This window comes from Rhinolophus sinicus, chromosome 13 (genome assembly GCF_057876585.1).
Source record: "Rhinolophus sinicus isolate RSI-liver-muscle chromosome 13, RSI-T2T, whole genome shotgun sequence".
Classification (NCBI taxonomy): Eukaryota; Metazoa; Chordata; class Mammalia; order Chiroptera; family Rhinolophidae; genus Rhinolophus; species Rhinolophus sinicus.
In genome coordinates this window covers 62,225,285-62,238,715 of record NC_142513.1, presented here as the reverse complement: position 1 = coordinate 62,238,715, position 13,431 = coordinate 62,225,285, and the positions used below count along the sequence as shown (strand labels likewise).

Here is a 13,431-nt window from a genome sequence, read left to right as displayed (position 1 = left end):
CGTTGCAGAAAGCGATACCCATCCTGACACCTAAACACAGAAAGGAGTCTGACGAGATTTCAGAGACTGACCGGGCAGCTCTGCGACACCGTGTATAAGAACGCTTTTTAGTTTCACAATAAAATATCAATGCAGACCCACAAACCCAAAGTATGCATATAGACCGAGCGGACCTGGATGGAACATTGCCTAAGTGCTCGGAAAAAAGTGAATTAAGAAAAGCATTATGTCCTTAATCTGTAGGAAATAATGTTTATCCTTTCTAAGAGGACAAACCAATATGCAATATGTGGATATAAGGCCTTTTCATCTGTCAGTCATTTAGATTCCGCCTCCCGAGTACTAGCAACCGTCAGTATTTGGTTAACTTACTTTCCAACCGAATGGACTCTTTTAAAAAAGCACACACTATTCTTAGTGCTTGAGAACTCAGACTTTGCAATAGCTCCCAGTACCTTTCTCCACGGGAAGCTGACTGACCGAGACTTTGCTGCACCTGGATTTGGCTTCTGTCTTGACTGGGCCTAGTGCCGGAAAGGACCGGGAGCAGGTACACATGACCTCACACGGAAGTGATGCTGCTACGTGTAAAGTAACTGCTATCTGCAAACGGGAAGCGAGCCTCGGATTCCTGGCTGGAACCAGGTACCGCACTGCCACCCATGCAAACACTGTCTCTCCTATCTCCACCCTGACTTCAGCTCATAGCAGCTTTTGAGAATTTCCTCAAAGAGCCAATAAATTCTGGACATGAAATTACTGTTCAAAACCAGCAGTGCGAGTGTGGTTTAATTGCAAACAGTTTCCTTCCATTTGTCAAGGAGAGCACTTAATAAATTACGCCCAATAAGTTACTGAGTGGTCACCCTGCTAACAGAAGAAATATGCATGGTGTCTTCATGCTGGTGACTTACTGTCGTGTTCTACATTTTAATGATTCTTGCATAATTTCAGAAGCCTCATGAGGCAGCCTTTCCGAGCGCATTTTCCCTGTTGGATACGTAGGCTGCCTCAGCCGGTCTCAGTAACATTAGTAACGTTCAGGTTTACTGTTAGCGATGTATATGTGACCCACATTCTTCTTTCTGACCAATCTGTTTCCTGCCCTTTGGTTTATTCATTCATTTAGTCAACTGATATTTATCAGGCAGCTGGGATGTGCAGGGCAGGGCTGGTGGCTGAAATGCTGTCCTCTGAAGCAAAAACGTCTTGTGCGTACTACACGTATCCTCAATACTTGCTGAGTGGATGAGTGAATGAATGAATGAATGTTTCAGGCCCGATGTCTCAGAACTCCCATTCTAATGAATGTGCAGACAGCAATCAAAGGAGCAAGCAAAATGATTTTCAGCGGCAGGAGGTGTAAGGGAGGGAGGCTTCCGCCTTGGAGAGGGGCACTGCGTGCGTCGGGTGGCCAGGAAGGCTTCCCAAAGGACGCGGTGTATGCACGGCTGAGGAAGCGCGTTTCTGGCAGAGGGAACAGGCAGTGCATGGACGAAGGCCACGTGGTCGGAACCTGGCGAACTAGACTAGGAGACGCAGTCCGCAGGGCGACCGATGGGTGAAGCAGGCAGAGGTGAGGTGACGCAGGGTCTCGTGGGTGACAGTAAGGAGGTTAGCTTTCATGTTCAGTATAATGGGAAGCCTTTGGGAGGTTGCAGGCAGGGAGACGATAAAACCCACAAGCGATTTAGATTTATAATTTGAAGCAAGCACTCTGGCTGCCGTGTGGAGAATGAATGGAGGGAAGCAGGAAATGGATTTGCTGGGGTGTAGACAAGCAAAGAATGGATCTGTTGAGGAAGAAATTGTGTGTGTGTGTGTCGGGGGGGCGACCCTTCTGCCTCTCGGTGGCACTGTTAACGCAGGGCAGCTTTGTGGTGGGCATGGCGTGGAGTGCGGGAAGCAGCCCTGTGTGGGACGTGTGTTTGCTGACTAGTCACGTATGACTCAGGGAGTGTAGCCTGCGCTTTCCTCTCGCCTGCTCAAAGACCAAAGGTGGTGGTCCCAACGCAGCCAGTGGGCGCCCCTGTCCAGGTGGAGATGTGCAAAAGTCCACAACAGTCTAAACCCGGGCACAGCAGTGGCACCGAGGCCAGAGGCGTGGGGTGCAGTCGCCTGGGAGGAGAGGATGGTGGCAGCTGTGGAAGGGGCAAGACATTCTAGCACATCCCTGATCGCCTGGGGACAGCTGCACAGGACGCCCCTGTCTGAGGACTGGTGAGGATGAGGAGGACCGGGGCGGGGAGGTCAGCGCTCTGGGGTGGGGGGTTCTCAGAGTCATAACACGAGACAATGAGCATCGAGCCCTAGCACGCACTGCCTATGTGGTCCTCACAACCACCAGACAAGGCAGGTGCTCCTTGGAGCCCCATTTCCCAGGTGATGAAACTGAGGGGTAGAGAAGGGGTGTGACTGGCCCCAGCTGGTCAGTGGCTGAGCCAGGAGGCCCGCCTCCAGCCACCGCACAGCCCACTGCTACCCCAGACTGAAGGGGGGGACGACGGCACCAGAACGGTGAGGGCCTTGAGGGGATGTGACTGAAGTGGGCACTGAGGACCCGACAGAAGCTGTGAGGGTGTGTAATTTAAGGCACCTGAGGCGGAGTGATGAAGATTAATCAGTAAATGAAGAGGAGGGGTGCGGCTAAGGAGAGCGGTGCTGTCCGGGGACAGTTTCTTCTGGAAGCAAAGACTGGCCTGGCTACAGGTCCGGGGGCAGAAGCCGCAGCAGAGGGAAAGCCTAGTGGTTTGGCGAGAGGGGCAGGCCCAGGGGAGGGCTCAGCTTGGCGGGAAGAAAGAGCAGCGAGGAGAAGTGGACACGTCCCAGCACCAGGCCTGGCAATCTGCCATTCTTGTCTCATTGGCTTATTTAGCCGAGATACAAGTGATCTCATTTGACAGGTGAGGAAATTCAAGATCAGAACAGGGTGAGGGTCCCGTCCAAGGCCACACAGCAGGGAGGTGAGTGGGCTGGAACCAGACTCCGGAGCCTGTGTGCCTCCTGCCCATTTACTGCTGGGCGAGAGGGCAATGACACAAGAACGCTGGGAGTGGATGGGCCAGGGATGTGAGGGAGTTTATCATGTGCTGAGAGAGGCAGAGAGCGGTGGAGAGAGAAGCAGCTGGTGGGGGATTCAGTGGCAGCGAGGGGGGCAGGCCTGGCCAGTGGCGCTCAGGCAGCCGACTAGGTGGCCTCCTGGGCCCCAGCAGCACCAGTGTGGCTGCGAACGGGCTCAGGGACCCGCCAGGAACGAGGCCACAGGCTCGGGACACTGCCTCCCTGAGGAATTAAGGAGCCTTTTCTCCTCTGCACTCTGGCCAGGATGAGCGTGCGTGTGCGTGTGTGTGTGTGTGTGTGTGTGTGTGTGTGTATGTGCGCGCGCACATGTGAGGGCCGCGCTGTGTGTGCATGTGCTGGATGGGGGAGGGAGAAGCTTGCCTGTGTGTGCGGCTGGACTGCAAACGCGTCCCTCTGAGATAAATCACTGTGTGCAGGGCTGGCTCACGACTCGGGCCGGCTGTGCTCTACGTGACCGGCTTCCAGAAGCCCCGGGCTCTGGGTGCCCAGCTTGGTCCATGGTGTCCCTGAGGGAGGTCCCAGGCCTCTGGGCACAAGGACATGCCTGTGCAGGGGGCACCTTCAGGTGGGAACTGACCTGTCATAGAGTCACAAACACCTGCCATCACAGTGGGGGTGTCCTGGCCCAAAGTGCACCCGTTTTCCACAAATCTGAGTCTACGTGGGAAAACCAGCTGCACAGTTAGACCTTCATTTCTTTTGTTACTGAAAAGCAAGTGGCAGGAATTGAATCAGAGACAGAGAGAGAGAGAGGGAGAGGGCACACACTTCCGCACCGGAAGTGTCATTCGGCCAAACATGTTGCGTGTTCTTAGCCTTTTCTCGTTTGCTTGCAAAACGGATGCATTTCATTCATGCATGCATGCACGCATGTATCCTTGAACCCACACAATGCGCCAGGGGCGATGCGAGCTGCGGGATGGAGCCATGAGCCTTCAGACGCGGGCCCAGCCTCACGCTAAGTCTGTCAGGAGAGACACGCATGGAGGGAGCCTGTGGCACATGCGTGATGTGTGTAGGAGACGGACAGTGCACTGATCTTATTACAGAGGCTGGAACTTACTTCTGGGAGCGGACGGGGAGGCAGATTACAAGGGCTTTCAAAGAAGTCCTTCTTGGGAGTGAGAACCAGCTTTGTGAGCTCCCTCCTGCCCCCGCCTACCCCAGTGTGAGACACTGTGCCATTCAGGAGGCCACGCCTGCAGGGAAAAGGCCCTGACGTCCCCTCCCCCACGAGTGGCACTACAATGAGCCCCAGTCCCAACGGACACACAGGTATCAGGGCCCCAGGCCCCAGGGCTGTGACTCCCTCATTCAAGAGCCCTGGGACTCAGTGACCACAGCTGTGACGCCCCTTCCTGCAGCCAACCCCGCGGGTCCAGAGCCCGCTGAGAAGAGCGGACCCCCCCAAGGAGCCGAGGCGGCCCAAGCACCCCCCTCTGCGAAGTGGGCGCTGCTGTTACTGCCAGCCGAGAGTACGGTCGAGGAGACGGAGGCATGGAGGGGTCACGGACGTCACCTGAAGTTCCACAGAGGGAGACCTGGGGTTTCAACCCAGGCATTCCGGGATCAGAGTTCGTGTTCACAGACTCTGCTATGTTACCTTCCAAGCAAAATCTAACTTGGCCTCCCAGGTCAGGACAAAGAATTCTTCCCCTTGTCCCTGAGTTGCTGGAAGACATCACACCTTGAGATCTCACGATGTAACGACACTGTGCTAATCTTTTATCTACAGTACCATCAACTCAACCCATGTTTATAAACTGCCGACTATGTCCTAGACAGGGCTCTCGACGCTGAGAATACGGAGGTAAACGGAACGCCCATCTTCCTACTCTAATTATAATTTTGTGGGAGACGCGTGATACACAAAGAAGCCAGAGAATATTTAACGCCAGGCAGCGATAAATGACATTTGTCTCTCTTGCTACTCACCCGTCTTTAAGAAGTGGGTGTTATTATAACCGTTTTATAGCTGTGGCACTGAGGCTGAGGGACACTTGTAAATATACCTGAAGTCCCAGTGAGCAAGTCTGAGCTTGGACTTGATGTTGGATTTCAATCGAGATCCGTCCACCTCCCAACCATCACACACAGGCCTCTGTCAAAGACGGAAGTAACGCTTTTGTCTGTTCCTCCCTCCTCTGGTTTGTTCCCACCATCCCTGCTAAAAAGGGGGGGGAGGGAAAGTACAGACTCTGAGAGCTGGGCACGATCCCCCGGGGTCCCCTCCTGTGGTCACTGGCCACTGTCCTGTCCGGGGAGGGGCTGTCCTCACACTGGGCAGAACGCCTTGAGTGAGAATGTCGTGCAGAACAAGGGAGTCAGTGAGAGCGCGTCTCTGACATTCGTGCTCCTTTGGTTCCTTTTCTCGCTCCTCCTCTGCTGCTGACAAATGTGTTCGTGTAAAGACCAGACAAGCAATTTGTCACAGCCGTGTCTGCCCTCGTGGCCTCCTCAAGAACGGCCGCCATCAGCGTTAACCGGTTAGTCCCACAGCTGCTTGTGGGTCTAAGGGTCCCCAGGCGGGGCCCCTGGACTGACCGTCCACACCCCCCGCGTGCCCCTGATGGGGGAGAAGGCAGCAGCACGCTGACCGAGCGCCTGTGGCGGGAAGCTTGGCATTTTCCCATCTTCTCCCAGGGATCCCCCACATCCTGGGAGATGGGATGTGCTCCCCCTGCAGGGGATCTCACCGGGAGGTCTGCAGGAGGAGGGGACACAGCTCGTGGGGAGCGGAGCTGCGATCTGACCCAGTGGCCACACTAACCTCCTGACCCGGTTCCCCGATGTTCACATGTGGTTCTCAGGGCATGCACATGTGTGCTGTCCTGTGATTCCTCAAACCCTAATTCCTGTCATGTGGCGTTGTCCTCACCAAGGCGAGCGGAACCAGTCATCTGATCGGGCAGGTGTTTCAGTCCCAGATTCCATCAGCTCTGAGCGAGGCCCTTCTCAAACTCCCTGGGGTCCACACAGTGCAAAGCTTCACGAGTTCCCACGAGCAGGAGGCAGTGAGAAAGTGGGAAAGACTTACAAAAATTCAACCGCATGACACAAGTTCATTTCCTGTGACGCTGCTGCTCTTAGAGAGAGGACACTGAGTAGCTGTGCCATGGAAACTAGCAAGTGCTGGAAAGGAGGGATGGAATTCTTGTGGCTAGCATTTTCGTTACTTGTGCGCAGGAACACAGTTGCCAAAGCGGCCGAAGACTGTCTACATTGTTTCAGTGTATTCATATTCAATAGGTTAAATATTGCCCTTGTATCCACTGCCGATTTGCACAGTCAGTCAAAGCAAAGGAACCCCAGACGAATTGTCGCACATCCCCAATTAACGTGGTTTTAATTCCGAGACAAATAGGATCATAGTGAATTTCAATGAACTGTCCAAATTTTTTCATTTGCGTTTGCTGGGCAGTCTGGTGTGTGGAATTAGTGGGCTGTGGCTGAAGCTTGGCAATTGCTTCATCGGGCAAAAATTCTTGTTGCCATAGCGCTCGTTGGAACAGGGTCTGAAGTGCGTGTCACCTTCTCTGTACTAATGAAGAATGGGGCAACAGCAACAGACACCAGCTTTGGACGGATCGCGGGCTTCCCTGGAGCCACTGAGGTGTAAATCTCCACCTTCACCACGTCTACAATTTACCAACAACATGATCTTACTTCGCCTGGTACCTGCATACCTAGGAGCCCTCACTTGTCTTCATGGGATCCACTGTAGGAATAAAGTAGACGGAGCTTTGTTCTTTTCAATTCCAAAATTCTGGGTTAGCCTAACATCACAGCAGTTCAGCCAGATAGGAGGACATGCCCCAATTACTGGCATAAGCACAGAATTACCTAGATTGACTTATTCATGCAGCGATGACATGCTATTTGCTTTCTCTGGGTCAGGCACAGAAGCGACAGGAACGCGCTTGGATGGCGCCTGCGCTCCAGGAGCTCTCCGTCTAGTGAAAGCGCTTGTTATGGGAACTCGGCAGAGGGTGTCACCCTCACCTCTGCTTTTCCGTGTTGCCTCTTGTAACGTAACGCCCGGGAAAGGCACAGTTCTGTCCTATTCCCAGATCCATCCCTAAACCCAGGCCCGGCCCGGCACCTGGTGGACGAGCTGGATGGGTCAGGGACGGTGTGTCCCGCTCTGTGGAGAATCGACTGAAGAAAGCCTGCAGGAGCTCAGGAGAAAGACCCCACGTGGAAAGGCGTTCATGGAAGACACACGTGAAGGCGCTAAGTGACACGTGACACCGTTTCTCTGTGCTGGGCACTGAGGTGGGTGCTCAGGCACTGCAGCAAACATGCCTCCTGCCCTCGAGGGGCTCTCGGCTCACGTGTGTGACAGACACAAGGAGCGTGGCTGGTGTGAGGGCCAGAGAGCGGGGCCGAGGGAATGCATAGGAGGACATCTAGCCCGGTCTCTAGGGATTCAGGAGGCCGTCCTTCCGGGAGCAACAGAAGGAAGACACCGGGAAAGCCAAGGCCTGTCCTGGGCTGGAGGGGACGTGGGAGGGAATCAGGCTGTGAGAGTCGGCTGGGATTCTTAGGGGACGACCCTGTGTGCTGGGCCCGTGAGCTCAGGTATGACTTGCCAGGTGAGGGGGACCCCATGACGGCTGCCGAGTGTCATCGCGTTGGCACTCTGGGTGGCACAGAGTGACAGCCACGCTGGGCCTGGACGGAACACCTAGGTGCCCGGGCCTGTGCGATCTCACATAATCCTGCCACCCTGCTGGGCGCGTGCCCCAACTCACAGGAGCAGGCTCGTGCGTCAGGAGGAAACTCCGGCCAAGCATGTCACCAACGCTGCCCTGACGCTGCTCCTCCCTGACCGTCTCCCGCGCGGGCACTGTCCAGCTTCCGCTTGGACGTCTCCAGGGACAGAGAGCACACTCCCGAGAGAGCGCAGTCCGTCCTCAACCCCCGAGTGCTAGAAAGTCCCACTTACACAGAACCAGAGTCTGTCGCTGTAACGGGACACAGTTGTCCCACAGGACACATCGCACAGCTGACGAAGGAGAAGCTAAGCGTCGCTAGCTGTCCCTTGGGGAAACAGGGTTTGGATCTTGTGATGGCTAACTGTGTGTGCCAGCTTGCCTGGGCATGGGGTGCCCCGACGCTTGGCCAGACATTACTCTGGGCTGTCTGTGGGGGCCTTTACAACGAGAGTGACACTCGAGTCAGCAGACTGCGCCCAGCAGCCCGCCCTCCCTCATGCGGGTGGGCCTCGTCCAATCAGGCGAAAGCTCGGACAGAACAAAAAGGGCCGCCTCCCCCAGGAGTACGAGGGAGCTCTTCCTGCCCACATGCCTTTAGCTGGGACCTCGGTCTCCTGCCTTTGGACTAGAACTGAATCCTCAGCTCTCCTGGGGTCTGAAGCCTGCCCGCTTTCGGACAGGAACTCACCCCACTCGCTCCCCTGCGTCTCTAGCTCTGATGCCGATCTCGGGCCACTCAGCGTCCATATGTGCAAGAGCCAACCCCTCATTATAAATCAACCGATAGCTAAATGTCTACATGCAGCCACAGTAAGACCCCAGACAGCCTGTAAGATTGGCTTGTGATCCCCATTTTCCAAGGGGAAACTTGGACATGGGCAGGAATTTGCTCAAAGTCCCACAACTAAGTAAGTGACATAAATGAACATCTAACTACCTGACACAGATGAAAAATGACTTCAAGCCTCTGCTCTCCTGCTGGGTTCTACACCACCTCTGGTCGTGAGCACACAATGCAAATCTTACACACCAGGGGCTTTAAACAAGTCATCCTACCTGAGCCCTAAAGGAGCAGTGCGAGGTGGGGTTTGGCCCTCTTCCCATCCTGTCACTTTCCTTCAATGCAACGACATGGCCTTGTAGTATCGCCATTCTGCAGGTCAGAAAACCAAAGGTGAACAGTGAGCAAATGTCAGACGATGCCAGGAAGTGTCAGAACACTGGTCTGTCCGTTCCCAGACCGCACACACGCCACTGCACTTACACACCACGTGGACGTCTTCAGAATCGGACCGTTTACTCGTTAGAGCCGCTGACAGCTCCTACTTGCTGCTGCATGTCCCCACACCTGTTCCTACAGACCTGACTGTAGGACTTCACTTTCTTCATGGTGAGACTGAAAATGTCCGACTTGAGCAGCTTTTACAGTTTTGCCACTGGCACATGTTGGTCAGTCAGCAGCGAAACACAAGCACGTGAGGGCTGAAGAGTGCGAGTCCCTCCCTCTGAGTTTCCCTTGCCCCTTGGGAAGATGCAGGAACAAGTTTCCTAACGACTGCGGAAAACTTTGTGGCTAAATGATGACCAGAAAAACACAACTTTTATTCTGATTCTTGACACTCAAGGTTATACTGTATCTTGCAGTTTCCATGAGGGGCTCCTGCCATCAGCCCATTCTGACACAGGTCACCAGTACTGGTCACCTAGTCCCTCCCTGGACACCAGTCTCCTAAGCGGGCGATGCCAAGGGAGCAACGCCTACATACTGGGCATTGTAGAGCTAGGGCCATGCAGGCAAATGTGACCACAGAGGAGAGGAACTGCCCTCTTCTCCAGTCACCCTGCCATCTAGGTGACACAATTAGTGCACAAGTGTCATCCCACACAGACACTAAGGCCACGCTGTAGGGGACGGTCGGGGCCAGAGTCCGCCCTCAACTGTGCCCCCAAATTCTGCGACCTGGAGAACTCTCTTCCTTCCTCAGGACCTCAGTTTCTCCATTAAAAACAAACATACAAACAAACAACACTGAAACTCTCAAGATAAGTTAACGCGGCAGTCAGTAAGTTCTCCCTGCACCTTGTATCCCGGGTGCTATGGCTGAATGTCTAGGGGTATTTTCAGTCCCTCCAGAATTAAGGACTGAAATCACAAACCATCTTAAGGAGACTGTGTGGTCTCACGTGAGACTCATATTTTCTAGTCGTCGGGCTTGGGAAGAGGAATATCATCGTCTCACCATCTCCCCAAGGCACACAGCTGTGCCCCCAGGTCATGTCTCGCCAGCTTCCTCACAGTATTAAGACGGAAGGGGTTCTCGTGCACACACCTGAACCGCAGAAAGGTCAATTCACACGCTACTTCAATTCAGAAGCACTTTTCTTTTGTCCTGACTTGACTTTAATTTCCAAACCACAATGTTACAGACTTAAATAGTATACCCAGAGGTGCCAGGGAAGGGTAAAAATAGAAGCCAGGATGGTAGAGGGGACCATCATAGGGCAAGTGGCAGCTGATTTATTAACAGACAGAAAAGAAAATTGATTTATAAATGATCTTGGGGGGCTAAAGACTGCTGCCTACATTTTTAAATTAACGTTTAATTATATATGAAATTCTTAATTATACATGGAATCCTTAATTACACAAGCAATACAGGAATACATTTTCATTTTCAAAAAATAAAACTCTGCTGATACAGCTGAAGTCTCTGAGCCGCCCTCATCCGCCCTCCATCCTGAGTTCCTGTTTGGTGCCTATATTAATACTTCAGGATCATTTTCCTTGCTTTTACATAACTTTACATGTAGATTGAGAGATCCATACAAATTGTGTTCTTTAGAAGTATATTTTTCATTATTGACTTTTTCAGTGCATATACAGTTTCATTCTACAACTTATTTTCCACGCAGTGGAATGACTGGCGCTTCCATCCATGTTCTCACATAGGTTTATGTGTCAAGTGTTCACTCGGAACGTGACTGCTATGAACATTTTCATACCTGCCTCTTTGTGCACATGTGGGCCAGAGGTGAACTGCTTTTCAAAAGCGGCTGTTATTTTATACTTGCACCATTTCCAATTTAAGTGGCAACACTTTATGTTTCCAAACTCTTTTGGTTTTGCCATTCTATGGGTGAAATATGGTATCTTATTGTTTTAATTTGTATTTCTTTCATTACTAGGGAATTGGGTATCTTTTCATGTTTCCGCTTCCATTATTTACTACGTATTATATGAAAATTTTCCAGTGGGTTATTTGTGGTTTTTTCTCATTGGGTTTTGGGAGTACTAAATTTTCTTCTAATATTTGTTACAAATGTATTTTGCCAGGGTACACAAAACATGTCCCTTTTCCTTAATATTTTAGTGTGTTGTTCCCAAAAATAAGGATATTCTTTTATATAACCACAGTACTGATATTAAATTCAAGAAATTTATATTGAGGCTATAATTTTACCTAATCTGCCATCCATATTCCTATTACGTACGTGTCCCAGTAAGATTTTAATAACATTTTATGTTCTTAACAGCATTCCTCCCCTCTAGTACGTGCAGGTGGGTCTCCCCAAGCCCGTCTTCTCTTCCCCCGACCCTCTCGTTTCAAAAGCCCACTGAGAACCAACGGGGGCAGTCACGCGGGGCTGGGAGGGGGACAGAGGCCCTGGCTTTGCACGAGGACCTCAAGGTCTTTGTCCCTGAGCTCTCGGGGTCCTGGGGTCCACACGCTCCCTTTTATTCTCACGCCCACCCTTCCTTCGGTGACCCGGCCTGGACGTAAAGTCAAGTCAGAGACAAACGACCCAAAAACTGCTGTCTGAGCACCTCCCGGCCAGCCCCCCCCACCCAGGGCCCCTCCAGCAGAGCCCGACTCCTCGCGAAGGGAGGTGTAGCCACAAAAAAGGGAGGGATTCCTGGGGCCCAGGGGCTCTGCTCTCCAGGGATAGTTTGGTCTCACTGCACACTTGCTCTGCGTGGAAAACTCACCCTGGGGTGCTGCCTCTCCAGCAGGGAGCAAGGCCAGAGGTGTTGAGGGGCGAGTGGGGCCCAGAGCCCCTCACTGTGGCCATTAACTATGAAGGGTGCTGGGGAGTGGGCCACGCCCCCCGCCTCCTGCTGCCCTGGTGGGAGAAAGAAGCTGCGTGCACCTGGCCACTGCCATTCACACGTCTGGTGATGAGTGAGGGCGGGCGCGGAGAGGCTGGGAGACGAGGCTGTGCCAAAGGCGTGTGCCACGTACGTGAGACTGATGCGTCCACTGTCTCAATGTGTCTCCCAGCACAAACGCCCCTTGCTGATGCGAGAACGACACGATAATAAAGGCAGCTCACGCGGGCTGCTGGCCCCCGAGTTTGTCATCCGACAGTTGGCGTCTCGGTTGTCCAGGGGCTGCTTTCACCCCCGGCTGGTCCAGTCCCAGCTCCTCCACTCACCGATTGTGCCGGATTTACCTTCCCTTTGCTGGTAAAACAAAAGGGAAACACGGGGCTTCACACTCACTTCCAGTTGCACACTTTATGACTCGAAGAAATCATCTGGGTCGTTGATGGCACGGATGGGAATAGGGAGCTTCCGTTTCCAAGAGCTGTGTTTGGAGTCTGCCTTGCCTGCCGTAACGCACGTCAAACAAATGGCTTCGTGCACCAAGCCATTCAACTTCAATTTTTGTAATTGCAGAATTTCATCCACAGTCTAAGACCAACTCACCAACCCCATCAGATGCAAGGAACGGTCACCTGGCTGAATAAACACCAACTCTTACCTGCCAGTGGAGAAAACTAACTATCACGAGCCAAGAGGAAACATGGATTCTTTTCCATCCATGTCTGCACGGCAGGCAGGGCGAGGGGCAGCGTGTCTGGGGGCGGCCCTGGCGGGCGGCAGGCGCCGATGAGCAAACGCTGCCAGGGCGCGTTACCCCCGCCCGCCCTCGGCCTCTCTCTCCCTCCAGCAGCCTCATCTCCCTCTGGCTGACTGTGGACTGGAGAGGGAGGAGGGGGAAGGGCCAGGCAGGGAGAATCACGTCCTTACAGACCCGGGGTGCAGAAGGAAAGGGGCTCCTCCTCTCCCAGCTCAAATCTGAGAAGCCTCGGGAAGGACTGTGAGCGGCCTGCCTGGAGCCACACGCCTACCTGCTGCACCATTTGTTCAAGGACTGGCATGTGATTGGCTCACTCGGGTCATGTGTCTGCCCCCAGGGGAATGGGCGGGGCTCTGCGGCTGCAGGAAGGGGCGTGGCACCCACACGGCCACTGGGGGGATTTGTGGCTGAACAGGAAGGAGCTGAAACACCTAGTGCTCTTATCTGGCCTCAGCTGAGATACACAGGAGAGAATTATGTCTGTTAACTCTGTACAGGGGGGGAGAAAGAAGCCTCATAGATAAAGTGAAGTGTCAGGACTAGAATAAGCAGTTACTGAGACTTGAGGAAAGGACTTTAAAAGGAGCACATGCAAATTAAAATAAATCTCTGCCACTCTGTAGCTATTAAATTGGGGAAAGCTTTTTTTTTTTTTTTTAATGATAATACCCAGTTTTGGCAAGGTTCCAGAGAAACAGGTACAATTGAACATCTGCTAGAGGGGCTATAAACTGGGACAGGACTCGACAACATGCACGCACAGCCACTAA

At 53.0% G+C, this 13,431-nt stretch overlaps 1 protein-coding gene across 1 annotated transcript in view; it reads right to left on the bottom strand.

Annotated features, from left to right (window-relative positions):
• Window positions 1–13,431, bottom strand: part of LOC109453648 (treslin-like) — a 162,508-nt gene that overhangs the window by 108,006 nt on the left and 41,071 nt on the right. Inside the window, exons 2-3 of the mRNA XM_088789403.1 lie at window positions 12,132–12,261; window positions 8,856–8,952 (exon numbers count right to left, since the gene is read on the bottom strand). The gene's annotated coding sequence lies outside the window, so the exon portion shown is untranslated. The remainder of the gene's footprint in view (window positions 1–8,855; window positions 8,953–12,131; window positions 12,262–13,431) is intronic.